This window comes from Ostrinia nubilalis, chromosome 23, assembly GCF_963855985.1.
Source record: "Ostrinia nubilalis chromosome 23, ilOstNubi1.1, whole genome shotgun sequence".
Lineage (NCBI taxonomy): Eukaryota > Metazoa > Arthropoda > Insecta > Lepidoptera > Crambidae > Ostrinia > Ostrinia nubilalis.
In genome coordinates, this window is record NC_087110.1 from 7,544,946 (window position 1) to 7,562,106 (window position 17,161).

At 36.6% G+C, this 17,161-nt stretch overlaps 1 protein-coding gene across 2 annotated transcripts in view; it reads left to right on the forward strand.

Annotated features, from left to right (window-relative positions):
• Positions 1 to 17,161, forward strand: part of LOC135083383 (uncharacterized) — a 117,426-nt gene that overhangs the window by 15,494 nt on the left and 84,771 nt on the right. Inside the window, exon 1 of one of the 2 annotated variants that reach the window (XM_063978120.1) lies at positions 1,000 to 1,516. The exons of the other annotated variant lie outside the window; for it this stretch is intronic. The gene's annotated coding sequence lies outside the window, so the exon portion shown is untranslated. Of the gene's footprint in view, positions 1 to 999; positions 1,517 to 17,161 lie in introns of those variants that run through there. 2 annotated transcript variants of the gene reach the window in all.

Below are 17,161 nucleotides of genomic sequence, written 5' to 3' on the forward strand. Positions count from 1 at the left end.
AGAGTAAGGTCCAGGTGCCACTATTACATCCACGAAGACGCGCCCCACCAATTTTTGGTCGAGGGAAGCACGGGGTGCGGGGAGTTTGATCCGAGCAATCCGAGCGTCATTGTTGTAGTGTGCGTGTGCACTCATGGATAATTTAGCGAGTACCGATAACACTCAAACATTAGCAGAAGAATGGTAGGGCGCATCTTCGTGGATGAAACGATCTATAGCAGTGTCACATCCTATACATTCATTGGATAAAAGTGGCAGAAATGGACTAGATACTAGAGTGGTCACTCGCTATTAGCGCTAACTTGTGAGTGCAAATACGATGATCCCTCTTAAGTCAAGTTAAATTGTAAAAAATAAACACTATCAAAAAAAGGAGATTTGAACGCAAATATTGTGTTAGGTTATGTATTCAATAATCAAAATGTGGATAGAAATTGAAACCTCATGCCAACTCGACGATACTCAGTAATCTGACAGCGCTCAGTACCTACGTCTGACATGTTACCTTTTCCAAAGGTTAACTTGTAGGTATTTAAGATAAAATTATTTATCTATGATATTTATTATCAGAGATATCTCTTATCTATTAGGAAAATGTTTTTTTAACATTTCCTCATAGTAACTGTTACGATCGGTAACGTTTGACATCGCCAATGAATGCTAAGTTCTTCATGACATTATTCAGTTTCGATTCAAAGGATTGCTTCATGTAGCGAAATAATTACTTCTTACAAACAAAACACCCTGTCGAAGCGATTACGAAATCGAATCTATTACGAATGTCATTTTGTCTAGGTTTTATTTCGTAGAGCTTCGTTAAGCGATCGCGAAATCGAATTTGACACGAATAGGCCGTTCTTCTTGATTGTGCTACATTCGCATCAAAGATTCATACGAACTCTAGTTACTGCCCATTCTAATTAATGCTTTGTCTCAATGCACGCCTTTTATAGAGATCTGTATCGCATATACAAACAGTCTTAAATTATTAAAGAGAATTTGAAGACGTGCGGGCTTGAGCTCAGTCGTGTACGAATATCGCGTGGGCAGAGATCCTGTACACTTGTGCAGGCTAATTTACCAATAAAAATAAATAATACAGAGCAAGGAGCGGTCAAAATAGCAGTCCACTTATGGCTTCCTTACGGTCGCGCGCCATTACGATTTTAGTGACGCGTTTTGTGTTCTATTTTTGAATTTTCCCGCGAAAGATTCCTGTCGAACCACAAAGCTGAGAGTTTTCGACGGCGGCGGTATTTGAAAATATTCAGCCAGCATTTGAAAATTCCGGAGAAAAAATGTTGGACGATTTGTGAGACTCTTTTGAATTCTTGGTGCAAAACTGTCACGGTGGATCCGTTCGTGAAAAGAAAGATGAAAATTTTCAAGAAGAAACTCCGTTTTTCGATAGGCTCAAGCTACGTTTGAGTTTTTTTCGGTAACGTTCCTTTTTGCGGTAAATCTGAAATCATCACATATCAACAGCGACGTTTTTTCGAACTTTTTGGAATTAGCGGTAAGTTTTTTTTATTTTTATGCATGTATGAGCAACAGTATTTTGACCACTTTGGGGGCCTTGACTTTTCGTGGGAATGCGTAAGGACTTATTTAAAGTGTGATTGACGTTTCCGATGATACGTGTGCCTAACAAAAGGTCTTGATGGATGGACTATCGCCAGATGTGATTGAAAGTAGGTTAGATACATATTCTAGTTAATTTTCACTATGTTAGAGTTAGTAGTTGTTAAAATCTGGCCATAAAAACTTATTCTATCACTTATTATCTACACAAATATTAAAAAGAAGAAAGATTTTATTATTGTTTGTGATAGGGAATAGGCTTCGAAACTACTGGACTGTTTTGAAAAAAAATTCACCGTTCAATTTCCACATTATTTCTGATGAACATAGGCGGTACGAAGTTCGCCGGGTCAGGTAGTATAACACCTGACCCGGCGAATATGGTCATTTTACACTACGCTTCTAGTCCCAAACTAAGCAAAGCTTGTACTATGTAATAAACTATTTTGAGCGTTTCAGACCAAAATTCTAATCCTACAGATAAATTCTATGAAAAATTCAACAATGCAATGGAGAACATGAAAATTTAATGTGTCAATGAGTGGATGAGTCAAATCTCTAAATTAAGATGGACAGATGATGATCTTTAATTAGGTCTTGTCAAAGTAGATCACCTAATTTTTTGCGGCTTTCATTAACTAGTAAGTGGAAAACTTTTGACGATATGAAATGATGACGATGAACACTAATAATGTACAGTATAAATGCCCTGAAAGAACTCTATTTTATTTTAATAAATACTAACGAAGAATTTGACGTTAATGCTTTAGTTAGTTGAATAAAGTGGAATAGTGTTAATAGGGCATAATTTATGAAAATAAATGGAGTTAAAAAAAATCAACTAAAAGTTTATTTTTGAGGCATTTAATTTCAAATTGCTAGTAAGACCAATATTATTGTAACTATGTAATCCTGTTACGATTAATCTATGTTTATTTAAATTTGCTTCGTATACGAATTGGAATTCTAATGGTTTTAGAATAGGCCTCTTCCTGATTAGTTGGAAGATTTAACTCTAAGAGTGCGTTCACACTTGACAGGTTAGAGCAGTCCAGTCGATCGTGGCAAGACAAAAAATACTACATGATTGTGTACTAAGCTATGCTGTTTGTACTAAACTATGCATTTAAGATTTCAAGAAGTATGTAAGTGATAGATCGCCCAGGGTTTCGTTAGTAAACAGTGGATCTTATGTCTAATCAAGTTGGCCACCCCTGGGTTAGAGGCACAGCAGAACATGAGTACACAGTATAGTAACAGTCATTCCTCGCTGTCTACAGCTAATCATGAAAGAAATTCCCTTTGTTTTGTATGTTTCTGATTTCGTAGAACCAGTCTATAAGAAGAATGAATAGGCTTCTTTAGTATTTGTACTAAAGTCTTAGTTTTCACCTGGACAACCCAGACCCGTCACAGAAATTAAAATCCATCATTTTAATTTCTGCCCGGCCGGGAATCGAACCCGGGACCTCTTGGCATAGTAGTCCGTTTTAGAACCACTACACCAAACGGCCGACATTTGGCTAATTTTCAGTAGCTTTGAAATTCATAAACAGTCAGTATAGTTGATACCTGATGACGTCAGAGTCCTCATTGCCATGCAAAATATATGGGAGAGTCGCGTTTTGACAGCCCATTAAAAATGTCGCCGTAACAACAATGTTAGCATCATTTTTGTGTTCCGGCAGTTGGAGGTAAGAAGATAGTAAGTTCCTCTGTGGTTGACGATTCCGAGTGAAGCTTCATTCCATCTTCAACCTGATAATCACTTTCCATCATGTGAGATGAAGGCCAAGAGCTTCGTCAAAGTGGATAAAAAAGGCTATTGACTAAGGGTGGATTCGGCCAAACAAGAGTAAATTTAAATCTCAGAATTAATCGTCAGTTTTAACAATTTCCGATACTGAAACTGTCAATGTGCCAGTTATACCAGGAGTTATTCTCGGATAAAGTTTAGTCAAATCGGGCCTAAATACCTATAGGTTGTGCTTTAAGTTAAGACCAGTAACGTATGTCCTCAATTCTCCAATGTGCAACCTCTCTAAGAGTTCAGCTGCACCTTTTTTGTCGTTTCTCATTCGTTAAGGGTTTTGATTGTCCGCAATGAGTCGGGCAGATGAAACGGGTTTCAAACGAAAGCTATCTCTCGTTGCTAGACCACTTGAGATTGATGTTTGGCTGAGTCATGCTCAATTGCAGTAGGTATGTTGCAATTCCAGTAGGTCAGGTTTCAATTCTTAAACTATTTGTATCAATTAAATAGTATAAATACGTGCTAGGGTTGGAGCAGTGGCAGGCATTAGCTCTATTTCGGGGTAGACAAAATGAAACCACTGATGTTCACCAATAATAAGGTCTTATTGGTCGTTGCACTGGACACCCTAAAGGATTTGCCAAACTGGATGACGTATGCGGTCAGGTCACAAGTAGGTACCTAAAATATGTTCTTAGCTAAGATACAAGATACATAATTATAATTTATAAACAATAGAAGAATTGAATTCTAGTTACAGACCTACTTATGTACCTACCCAAGTAGCATTTTACTCCATTTAAGAGTTCACATTTAGTTCCAATGTGTACTTAAAGTATTAGTACAGTTCACTCGTGATGTATAAGCTGTATTATTGCAATAAATTACACCTATACCTGTCTAAGGGACTTATAGGAGTGTAGAGTTATACTTTTATACGATTGTTGGTGTTATAATACTCTAACAACTATCCTTTAGTCAGCCGTCTGACTAAGGGCATTAGAGGAGGGTAGAGATACGGCAACCGCTGTTTGACGGCCTACTTGTACGATGTTATAGAGCTAGCATTTTAATAGAACACACGTGGTCATTTATAAAGCCAAAGGCTGTTATGTTTACATGTTTTAGACTGTTATACAGCTAATAGCTGTAGTAGGACTTGTTTGTGATAATTAAAATAACCTTTTTTTACTATCTGTACAAAAGTGTTTCAATGGTTCGCATGTGCACTGTAGGCTGTTAAAAGGACTATATTTGTTGTCCATTAACATCAATAGCAGTTTATTTGTCCACAAGTACTACTCTTATTTGCTTTAAGCTGAACATGAATGTGAATGTGATATTCTATTACACTTTTCCCCAAGCCTGTTTTTAGTTGTTCATGGTGGTTCTGTACATGATGCAGAGGAAAATATTATGCCTGAACCTGAAAGTTCCCTTCAAAATATACAGATATCAGAGTGTGATGATTGCAGTTCTAGTGATAGTAGATAGTGATAATAATTTTGATTTGGACAATTATTTAACCTTTCGCAAAAAAATAAGAACATGGGCTATTGAAAATCGTATCTATTCCTCATTCCGCTTTGAATAAATTGTCAGGCATAATAAACGAATTTAAACCGGGAACACTACCGTCTGATGCTTTAGGTATTCATACTTGACTATTAGTACCTGGGCTAGGCGATTTAACGGACATTAATAATTTTTATTGCGGATCTCTAAAATTTCAGTATTTGAAAGAATTAAAGATACACAATTGGCCTGAATTAGGTACATCTTAAAGCTGTACATAAGTTCACATTAGAATAAATTTATAGACATTAGCGCTGTAGTGGTACAAATGTGGAACTTCATATAGATAACAGCATTCTAACAGAACACATGTGAACCTAATATACGCTCACCGCATTAAATTGGAGTTATAACAGTTCACATATTAATATTTCATTTCCACTATTTTGTTCTACATAACCTAAAATATTTACCAAATAAATCTCCAAAATTAAAGCAGATTTATCACAAAATTCGCAGATAGAGCGATTGAGTTTTGGTTTCATGTTATAATTAATTACCGTAGTATAATTATAATGCCAATACAATATCAAAAACTGAAAATTGTAGATTTCCTCTCAGCCAGTTTTAAATATTTTAAAATGAATATCGCGTTTTTACAGAGGCGCGTAAATATTTTAGCTGTAAATATGTATACATTTCACGATAAAGTTGCATTCCCAATGGCATTAACATTAAAACCCGTATATTTGCATAAATGATTATCCGCCCGAGTTGTTTCCCTCTTGGCACTCACGTACAAATACAAAACTAATATTAAAATGTGGAAATAATTTAGGACACAAGTGAACTTTAGGTAGCATTGGAGTACTTTTGTCGGACTTTATAACTTTGAAAGCTGTGCATTTAGCCACTTGTTACTCTTTATACACTCACGTACGTTGTATGGTTCACACTGCGTCCCATATAGTGTCGTAAGTCAGCCTTAAGTCCGATGTTACTACTTAAACTGCTATTATACTGCTAATGTACAGCCATAGTGAACTTAAGGCTGTCTAATTTGTGCCCAAACTGGTTCTATAAAAGCATTATAGCAAGCTATACAGCTCGTATACAGCTGACATACACAGCTTGTGGAGTACATGTGAATGACTAGACATACTATATAGAACCCCGAATGCTACTTGGGTATGCTTAAACACTAAAACAACAATTCCCAAATGATGCTTGCTTAAGTGAAGCAGAAAATTGAGCGCACACCATTGAATAGAGTTCTGTGATTGGTTCGTGTGTTACCCTGTGCGTCCACGCGCACTGTGAGACCTCATAGTATTGTTTGTGAATACGGGCGTTAGTACTTACCTAAGTTTCAGAACTTATAGCTATCATGATCCTCCGTCATGTGATTGTTTGTTTGAGTCATTGTTTACTGGAATGATCACCAAAAGATAAAACACGTGGGGATTACGATAACAAGTCTCTATTTATTTAAGTGACTGACTGGTGCCTGTAACTTTGTAAGAGGAAAAATTGTTTAAGTAGTTTTCCAGCTGTAATTGTTTGTATAGATCACGTCTTTTAGAGGAGACAAGCTACATGCATACATTCTTAGGATTACAAAATGAAATATTATGGAAAATGGCACATAGGTTCCACCAGCTCGCACTAAGCGTTTCGATATCTATGTTATAATGCAAACAGCTAGGGACTGTAATTCGCTGCCTGCTGCTGTCGTTCAATTCAATACAACATACATCTGTTTCCGCAATTTATTACACCGATCTTGTCGCGACAAGGAAAAATTTCCGTGCTTTTAAGCGATTTTGTGAAAAATATTATTGGCAGGTAGTTGCTAATTGCTCATAAGATAGGCCCCCTTAATTTAATTTATTGTCCGTGGTGCATAATCTTTTCTTGAAGGTTTCAAACCTTTGTTTGTCACCTGTCATCCGCTTTGCAATGGAGGGAAGTCGAACCTTAATTTCGAACTCCTCCTATGTTCTTCTGATTAATTTCGTTGCGGGTCCAATTACAGTTTAACTTTCCCCCGGGACAAACTTGACCTTCATTGGTTGGGTTTTTGTGGCGGTCAAGCTGTAGATCCTGGCTACACAGGAGTTGCAGTGGTGGGAACGAGAGGTGGGAATAGTCCCGTGCTGCTGTCTTTGACGACCACTTTCATCCGGGCTTTTTTAGGCGAGAGTGAATATGCACTTACAGGGTAGATAATATGTACCATCCTAGACTGCATCTCACTTAACACCTTGCCTTGTTTTCCATAAAAAAGTGCGTCATCATAACGTGCATAATTTCAGAGTTAGGGCGTAGAGTTGAAGCATGGTTCAATGTGAGTTCTAATAACTTCTTCACAGAAACAATTTACATGAAAACCTTTCTGGTAGACTAGTGCTTACCTTTATGTGTATCTCTACATGTTCGCTGTAAAAAATCATGTGTTAAAAGTTTTTTTTTATGTCCATTCTATTTGTTAGAAAAAACTAAAATGTAGCTCGGTGTTTGTAAAGATACGGCACTATATCGAGCTAAATACCATGGCATCTTATGTGCTTATAATAGATGCTATGTACTTTGCAGCAAAAGGTACAGTCTAATTCTGCAGACAGTACATTATTGTAATGATCTTAACAATAAAAGCTGAGTCTACTACATGAAGATAAAATCGAGCTGGTAATTTGGAAACGGCATTAGTCCCTTTACGCCCTTTACGGCGACTTGTAGGCTTTTAATATTCAACATGAGATTATCCCTTTTTGCATATATTCAGCGCTTTTTCTTATTGGGATTATAGATCTTAAGTCCTAAAGATTGGAGATGAGATGAGTGAGCGAATTAAGATGACTCCCATTGGATTTAGAAATTATAAGCCTCTTTTATAAAATTAAATGGACGGTTTTAACAAATCCTTTTCCAAATACATTAGTGTAAAACACAAAGTGACTGGTCAATAAGTTACAGTACTGTGCTTTACTGCAATTAATTTGCCGCACACTTACTAATAACTTTACATTTGGTAGAGTTAAGCCCGATTTCACCGTCAATCTGTAATTTTTAAGTGACCCCTATGAAAACAAAACTCCTGTTATGTGTTACCATAGGGGTCACTTCAAAATTAGAGATTGATAGTGAAAACGGGCATCATGCACCCAAATATAGTCTTATGTTAGTAGCCAGTACCCAGAACATAACATCAAATGCGATTGCGGTCAAATAGGTATTTGACAGCAATCGCACGGCACCTGATTATGCAAAAAAATAAGCGCGCCGTGTTCTGCATAATAAAAACCAATAGTGTAGCTTGAATTAACCACCATCAAGACTGCAAGAAAAGATAATCAAGTCTCAATTAAATTAATTAATAACCGTACGTCATCATTTTCTTTAAACGTGTGGGTTGTGTATTAGGTTTTTATGCAACGACACTATAATTAGAATGCAATTATCAGTTCTTTGCTTTGGCTGCTTTTGATGGCTTAATGTGCACCAACTAACGGTCCCTACAACGCAATCCAGTCTAATTAAGATTACAATTAAAAACTTTGCGTGCTTCTAAAATATTACTATTTTACGTTTTAATTGTGCACTGTAAAAGTATACGCCAATTACATAACGCGTTCCCGGTACAATAAAGACATGATTAAAATTAAATGGGATAATCGCACGCGAGCCGTGTAGGTATGAATTGTTGCCAATCAAGCCTTATCAGTCTTAAGTGAGTACTTTAGGGAGCGGAAAGTTTTTCCTTGTAGTCCACTTGAGAACCCTTGGAAAACAGAAGCGTTTGATGATTGCGTTAAAGATATTCGTTGTGCGAAGTAACGGTGTTCCCGCGTTTTCGGGAGAGACAGACCTGACACTTTGGACGACATACTCGTAATCTTATCTTACCTCTCTAGTCTATACGAGTCCGTGTAAGAGTTTCCATGTTCCAGTGCATTGAGACAATGAGGGCTATCGTTTTTATAGTTAACAGTTGGCACCCCTGGCGATTGACAGGACCTTACTCTACAGTGGCGCTAACTGGTGAGCGCTAAAACGATAGCCCTCCTTTAAATCCTTAACTAGTTAATTCGATTCAGACAGTATCAGGTAGACATTATTTGGCTTACCTGAGTATTTAGTTCTTACAGATAGTGAGAGAGAGAGAGCCCCACAAAACTCACCAGACTCTGAGGGAGCCAGAAATAATGCAGCGTATTCCCTCAAAACAAAAAATATACCCTTCATCTAGCGCATTCACTAGGTAAGAAATGGTTGTAATTTCAACTTAGATACACTAAGTTCAGTTGATAGAACGAATAGTCTATGGATGTATCGGATTCTGCAAAGAGCCGGTATACTGCGCACACGTGCGAATTCCTACTATAATTTCCTTGACTCATCCCATTCAAGACTTATCATTCCCAGGATATCTCTCATCCGACGGCTAGCTATTTCCAGCCCTAACCTGCTAAGATTAGAGTCCACTTTGATTGGGCTCAGACGTAATGGTCTCGCGGCCGTAGGTAGACTACAATAAAGCAATTGCTGCTGTGATTGGATGACAATGACATACACCTACGGGAGGATCGCAAGGTGTTCATATAGCATTAGATACGATACGTATAGCACCGGTTGGAAATTCGCAGATTTGGTTCGCGAAAAAGTGGAAGAAAATCATGGGGAGTGGACTTAAATTAATAGACGAGAGATATTTTTGTGATATTGGTGTACAAAGTGTTGTGTAATTAATAAAAAATCCAATTGGTATTTTAAATTGTAAGTTACATTACTATAATACATTTTATGCTAAAATTTCGAAGACTTATAAATGTAGCTCTTATACAAGGTTGCATGTTTTGTATACCTACCAACGAATATAAGCAGAAATATTTTAAGATAATAAACAAAAATCTGGTTTTAACTACGGGTTGCTCAATATCACGGGATTTTGATTCGTCATTGTGGGATTTAATACAAAATATCTAAAGCAAAAGTAGTATGTATCTAAAGTAACACTAATAAACGTAGTATTCTATAACGTATCTGATTATTTCAGAGCACGCGCTACCTTTTGTGTCTTATAAGACACAATTAGACAAATTAGCTTGCTTAACGAACAGGTAGTAAACGTTTTATAGGCGTAACAGATTTAGTACGATGATGCGTTAAGCTAGCTTAAGAGGGAGTTTTGTCAAGTATCTTTCTTTTTTTTGTATCTACCTTCAAACTTCATTCCCTAGCAGGACACTCATGTTACTTTAAAGTTACAATTTAACATAATATAGTTTTTATCAACAATGAGGAAGCACTCTTGGCCTGCATCTCACCTGATTGAGATTGTTGATCAGGCCGAAGGTGGAAACGAGCTTCACCCGAAATCCTTTTTGTGAACTGGCCCTAACAAGCCCTACCAATAACCAAACCGAACAGAAAAATCTGCCCCCACCGGGATTAAGTCCCAAGACCCATGGGTCTGAAGCAAGTGGCCTCAGAGACTCTTAAAAATATACAGCAATGAATGAATAATATTTGAGTTATGTATTATGAAACTTCTTTCTGGAATTGCTGTCGATAAGGATCGAACTGGTTTGTCAAATCATCAGTCCAATGCTTCAGCAGTTAGGCTATTGCAATGAGGGCTATCGTTTTTATACTTAACAGTTGGCACTCCTGGCGATTGACAGGACCTTACTCTACAGTGGCGCCATCTTCATGAGTGCAAATGCGATAGTCCTCCTACCACTTTAGCGCTCACCAGTTGGTGCCACTGTCTTCGCTACTAGCAAGTGACAGGACCTTACTCTACAGTGGCGCTAACTGGTAATCGCTAAAACGATAGCCCTCATTGTTGCATCAAGTGTGCTTTTTATAGCGTATTTGACTTACGATGAAAAGTGATGATCAGGCCAAAGGTGGAAGCGAAATCTACCCGGAATCCTCAACCACAAAAGAACTGGCTATCTTACCTCTAACTGCCGGAACACAATAATGCAATGCTGTTAACATTGTTGTTAGGGCGACAAACTTAAGTAAGATGGGGGTATCTAGCCAGGCGGACTTAGAACAAGCTCTACCACGATTACTAATTATTATATTTAGTTGAGTGAAATGTTTATGGGTACAAAAATCCTTATACAACTCACTCAACTAACCCTTAACTCATAGCTGAGTGTGACGGTAGTTTTAAAAGTCAAATTACACACGTTCCACTTGCCACACGTGTTGTGTCTATGCAGAAATGCTGACCAGCCTAATAGAGTCCTCAGTCTACATCTAGGAGAGTCTTTCACATGTGAGTTTATTATGTTTTAACTTTTTAGTGCAGTCAGCGTCAAATAGTTCATGACACCCAAAGTGACCAAAAAGTTGATAGCACAGGCACAAACCTCAAATTGTCACAAAGACGTGTTGCGAACTTTTTGGCTACAGACTTTGGGCGTCACGAACTACGAGGGCCGGCTGATAATTCCGCGGCCTAAGGTACTTAATGAAATAAAATAAATGGTTTCTATTTTTTATTTTGTAATATAATCTCCCTCAAAAGAAATACATAATTTCTTAAATCTCGCATACAATGCCTTTTACCCACCCAAAAATTTTTTTTTCAAAATGACGACCAACCGCAGCTTTAATTTCGTTGTCATCTGCATATCTCCGGCCCCGTAAGTCCTTTTTCAAATCGAAAAACAGGAAAATATCGCTAGGTAATAGGTCTTGGCTATAATAATATGGTGGGTGACCAATCTCTGAGAACCCGGTGTCTTTCAGGGCTTGGCCTCGCAACTCGTGCGGCGTGAACGGGCGCGTTGTCTTGCCGAAAGATCAATCCGCGTGTCAGTTTCCCATGTCATTTCTGTACAATAGCCTCGCGAACATAAAGAAATATTCTTCAGCTATCTGCCACGATTTAATTCTTTGGTCAGCCGGAACGATTTTTTCGACTTTTGAACGTTTCCTTCACTCAGTATCGTGACAGGGCGGGGGTCGTTTTCACAGGTCTCTCGTCCGTGTTGAAATAGTCGGGCCCATTTTTTAACCATGGTATATGAAGGTCCAGAATCCTGAAGAACCAATGACATCTCTTCAAAAATGTCTTTCGGTCTATTTTCCTTCTTTACAAGGAATTATGTCCGCGGCGCGCGGTGTCGAAATTCCGCAAATCTCCAGATTTGGCATACATGGTGATGTCATTTGTTCGATAGAAATTGAACTATCAGTGCAAACTTAATTAGTGATTGCTTTTTATAATACTACTGAGTGTCGCAACTAGTGACATGAGTAACATGCTAATTACTCATCGCTAAGTACCTTAGGCCGCGGAATTATCAGCCGCCCCTCGTATTTGACGCTGACTGTATCTGACTGACCTACCTATTTTAATAACAAAACTCAGGTGCAGATTGGTGCGATATGTATTGGAGTAGAGCTAGCTTGCCCAGATTTTGGTAATTTTTGTTTAAAAAAACTACATTGAAATGCATGAGAGAGACTCAAAATATTTCAAAGTCGTAATACAAAAAACTCTACATAGTGAAAATGATTACTATTAGTGAAAATTTTCGTGACAAATAATTTTTAGTTACCTTACGCATGCTTCTTTTCTATTTAACGTGCTCATAAGATACGAGCTACATTGTCTATTAGGTACGCATGACCACTTAACATGGTAAAATTCTGTAGTAGGAAACATTTTGCATGGTAATATTAAACAGGAGCTACCTACACATGTCTCATATTTTTTCCTTTTAGCTATTTTTATGTAGACTGTCTAAAATAGAGGCTTACATGAGAGCCTTTTACATTAGCGACTACTACTACGCGACTATTCCCACCTCTCGTTCCCACCACTGCAACTCCTGTGTAGCCAGGATCTACATCTTGACCGCCATAAAAACCCAACCAATGAAGGTCAAGTTTGTCCTGGGGGAAAGTTAAACTGTCATTGGACCCGCAACGAAATTAATCAAAAGAACATAGGAGGAGTTCAAAATTAAGTGACTACTACTACTGAGTAGTCTGATAATACTCTGCACAGCACCTAATAATACATAGAACTAATATGTAAAGCGTTTAGTTTGATGTACAGTCACGGAATGAAAAGGTTCGTCAGTTTTCAAATTGATTCCTTCAACGAATCGCGAGCACATATTACCTTTTGAAACTATGTTACAGAATAATCTCGAGTTAGAAAAAATAATCCTTAACTGTTCGTCAGTAAAGTTCAAAATTATTCAGATCAAAGTTGTTTGACGATTTATCTTGTCAAGAAGATTATTATGATTGATAAACTAAAACCTTCTTGTTGGTTCAACCTGCCATTATTATTTCTATTAAATAAAAAAAAACTATTGTCAATTGGTCAATGTCATCATTGCATTGCACTGATGGGATAGAAAAATAAACAAGCAAAACCTTATTCGTTAGCAAACGTCATATTTATTTAAATGTTAGCAGCACTGTTTTCTTGCACTGTTATGTTGGCAGGTTTGACTCTTACAGTACCTAGTGCAAGCGAAAACCGACACTAAGGTGACGAACCTTTTCATTCCGCGACTGTACCTACTTTCTTTTGCACTTACCTACTCAATTTCCTCTTTGATCAATGTATTAGTAAATAATTTTAAAAGATTACCAGATTATCGAAAATTTACCTTGTTTATCGAAGGTAAGTAATTTTATGAAAACATTTTGAGCTAAGTTTCCATACCATTCTAGGTGCAGTATGGGTACTCAACACTATAAATACCATAAATGCTTTGTTGCCTAGTAAAAAAGAGCAAAAAACTGATGATGGATTCCCTCTGAGTAATAAAACCCACAAATGAATTGTAAATCCAATGGTTTTACAATGTACAAACCCATGACCATTGTTCGACAAAAACAACCTAAGGTTACATCGTTTGTTACTTACATATTATGTCGTGATTCGTGACTAACTTATATCTATACCTAATGCATCCCATAATGAGCATCTAATCGATGTTCTTTTAAAAAGATGGTCGCATAATTTGGTGACCTTTAAATACGTTAAAATTGTGAGCCATCGGTATATTTTTGTCAGTCAAATTCAAATTCTTTATTAGTATGTAGAGTTTTTATGTCACTTAGGCTGAGTTGCACCACCAAACTTTGACGATAACCGGTGCTTTTTGTATGGAGTTCGACAGATTTTTGACGTTTGTCAAAGTTAAAGTAAGATGGTGCAACCCAGCCTTATTGTCTCAAATAGTTTGCCCTACTTCCACTTCTACTACCACTTCGGGACAACACGGGCTGGTGCTCAGATGAAGTGGGGGAAGAAACTCGTCACCTCTGTTAATTCTTATCTAATACCTACCTAAATTGAAAAGATAAACCTATCTTGCTCTTACTGAACAGTTGATAGCACATCCGAATCTAATCTTTGTCGTAAAATTCGGTCTTATAATAATTTAACTGGACTTAGAGGCATAGACTTAAATCAGTAGGTTATGGTTGGGAATAGAACCTCTGAGATTTGAGAGAGTTCATATGACTGGACCATGTGGACACTTCACACCATTTTGGTCATGACTTGTTGTTCATAACAGATACAATGTGTCATCTACCTTCACATACAAGGAAAGAATCAAGTTACTAATGTAGGTACTCTTACAAAATTTCCATTCAGTCATACAAGAGTAACCTAATGCCGCACGTTTTCAATAAAGTTGAAATATTGAAATGCGAAAGCAGCACAGTTTGTAAGTTTTTCCTTCTGTTTGTTAGTTCCAATTTTACGATAAATAAACTAGATACTATACTACTTAATCGTCGTTTTGTTTTGTGAGATAGATTACTTAGGTCTTAGGGCCCTCGCCCACGGCGACAGCATCGCTAATATCGCGCGTTAGTCGCATTTGCAATGCACTACAGAAGTGATGCCAACGCGCTACTATAATTGCGACTGCATCGCTACAAGTCACCGTGGGCGAGGGCCCTATGAGACACAGAATATTATTTTTTTATAAAAACGTGGTAAAGATAAAATACAATGTAAAATGTCTACATTTCTTATTTTGAGAAATAGTAGATTTATTTTCGCTATGAAATAAAGCAATAATTTTCACTTAGACTTTCTTCTCTGACAGATCGATATCCAGCAGGAAGCTAGTAGAAATTAATTAATTAAGAAACCGATTAGCAGATAGAGTAAATAATAACTTTACTTTTAAAGGCTTTCTTTCGTAACTAAACTAAAACAATATTTATAAGACATATTTGGAAGCATTGGCAAATCAAGCTCCGTGCATTACCGTTAATCATTAAATTATGCTACTACAAAATTAACGTTTACAATGTATAAAAATCAGAGACCTATAAAAACCTTGGTTAAAAGCCTTTTATATCAGTTTTATAGTCAGGTTTCGTAAAGAGAAAGGTTTTTACGGTGACCATCTGGGATTTCCCGGCATTCTTTTAGATTCAAATCCTGTTTTGATTCCAAATATGGAGAGTTAAGGATGTTATAAAAACAAAGGTATCTTAAATATCATCACGGGGGAGTCCCTTCGATATTTTTTGTTTTTGGTTTTTTGTTTGTAGCCCCTTTTAGTTTTTTGCTAACGAGAAGTGCATACATTTTTGCACGGATTATAAAACAACAAGCTGATGGCACATCAAGTTAAAATCTGTGTTAATTATGTAATGTAGGTACACACTTCGCAAAAATATACAAGTTTGGTAGTTTTACCTGGAAAGTTTTCCGGGAGTTTTGAAAAGTAGGTATTTATACTAGATTTTGATGTGCTCTTTCTTTAATGTATTAAAGTCAGATTTGAGTTACACCGCGTCGTTTTTATGACAGTAAATATTTACGTTGGGTCGCGAAAAAAAAACAACTTCTTATACTAGCTACGCACGTATTTATACTAGCTTCCTAATATATTTTTATTGTCAGGAAAAGACATGAAACTGTAATACCCAAACAGGCATGGGGCAGTTATAGATTAAGTTGGGGCTCTTTAAAAACCTGAACAGTGCCCTAAGGAGCCAATTTTTGTTGTAATCTGTATTGTTTCATTGATGTATAAAAAGTTACAGCCAATTCAGTTCATCCCAAATTGTTTCCACACAAATAAATTATAAATTGAATCGGCTATGTGGCAAATGCATTTTACCGTTTAAATATTAATTATTTCATTATCTTGGTGCCGAAAATCAATATTGCACCAGGTCACTAAATTGTATGGATATTATTGCTTAAATTGTACATTATTTGTTATCGCTGATTTAACGTCTGATATGATCGTTTATTGCATATTATTATTCACTAGCTTTTGCCCCCAGCTTTGTTCGGGTTTGTCCTACTTTCAAAAAGCTTATAAGAATGAGTGTTTTTTAAGTTTTACATAATATTTAAACTTCTACCTCCCTTTTCACCCCATTTAGGGATGATTTTTTTTTGCAATACCTAGTATTAGGTAACTTATGTTCATTTTCACCATAAATTCCTAATTTTTAAGTGACCCCTATGGTGACACAAAACAGAAATTTTGTTTCAAAGGAGTCACTTAAAAATTTGGGATTGATGGTGAAAACAGGCATAAGTATCTTAAATCTTTCCCAGGGTTTAAGCCCTCATGATAATGTAACAGACAGACAGTTATTTTCATATTTATTTTAATATGCGTAGTTGTTAATAGAAAGGAACATTTCGTAACATAATATCCTGTGTATGATATTTGTGATTTACAAAATCAATATACGAACAAGACAAGATTACGAACTCAGTTAAAATTAGTACAGCCACCATTATACCATATTCATCAGACAACATTTAATTGTAGAATAGCATTTGATAAAATACTTTAGGGTGCCATTGTACCTCTTTTAAACTTAGTAGTAAAGTAGTTGATACCATAAAATTATACTTTTCTAAAATATTATTCTTATAACCTGGGAAATTAGATCATAAACGTGTTTTCAATACCTTTGAAAGCAATAAAGTAAATCAATTGAATTGAAAAAATACGAGTAATTACGCTTATAGCTTCATGGTTATCACAAAAATAAAATTTTATAGAAGACTCGAGTTTTAACTGCCCATGAAAAGAAGGTCTAATTTCAATTAACTGTGATGGCAACCAGCATTTAAACATTGTTTTGATTCATGGACTAGGTTTAAAACTATGGGACATGTAAAAGCGCTTTCTAAAAGCCTAAATAACTTTTTTGTCATATTTTATCCTCATGCGTAAAGCCACGGGGAAAGGCTAGTGTTACATTAATAAATTTGACAGTAAACACATGAATTTAAAGTTTCGTATCGCCGAGAAGGCGCCAGAGACAAAT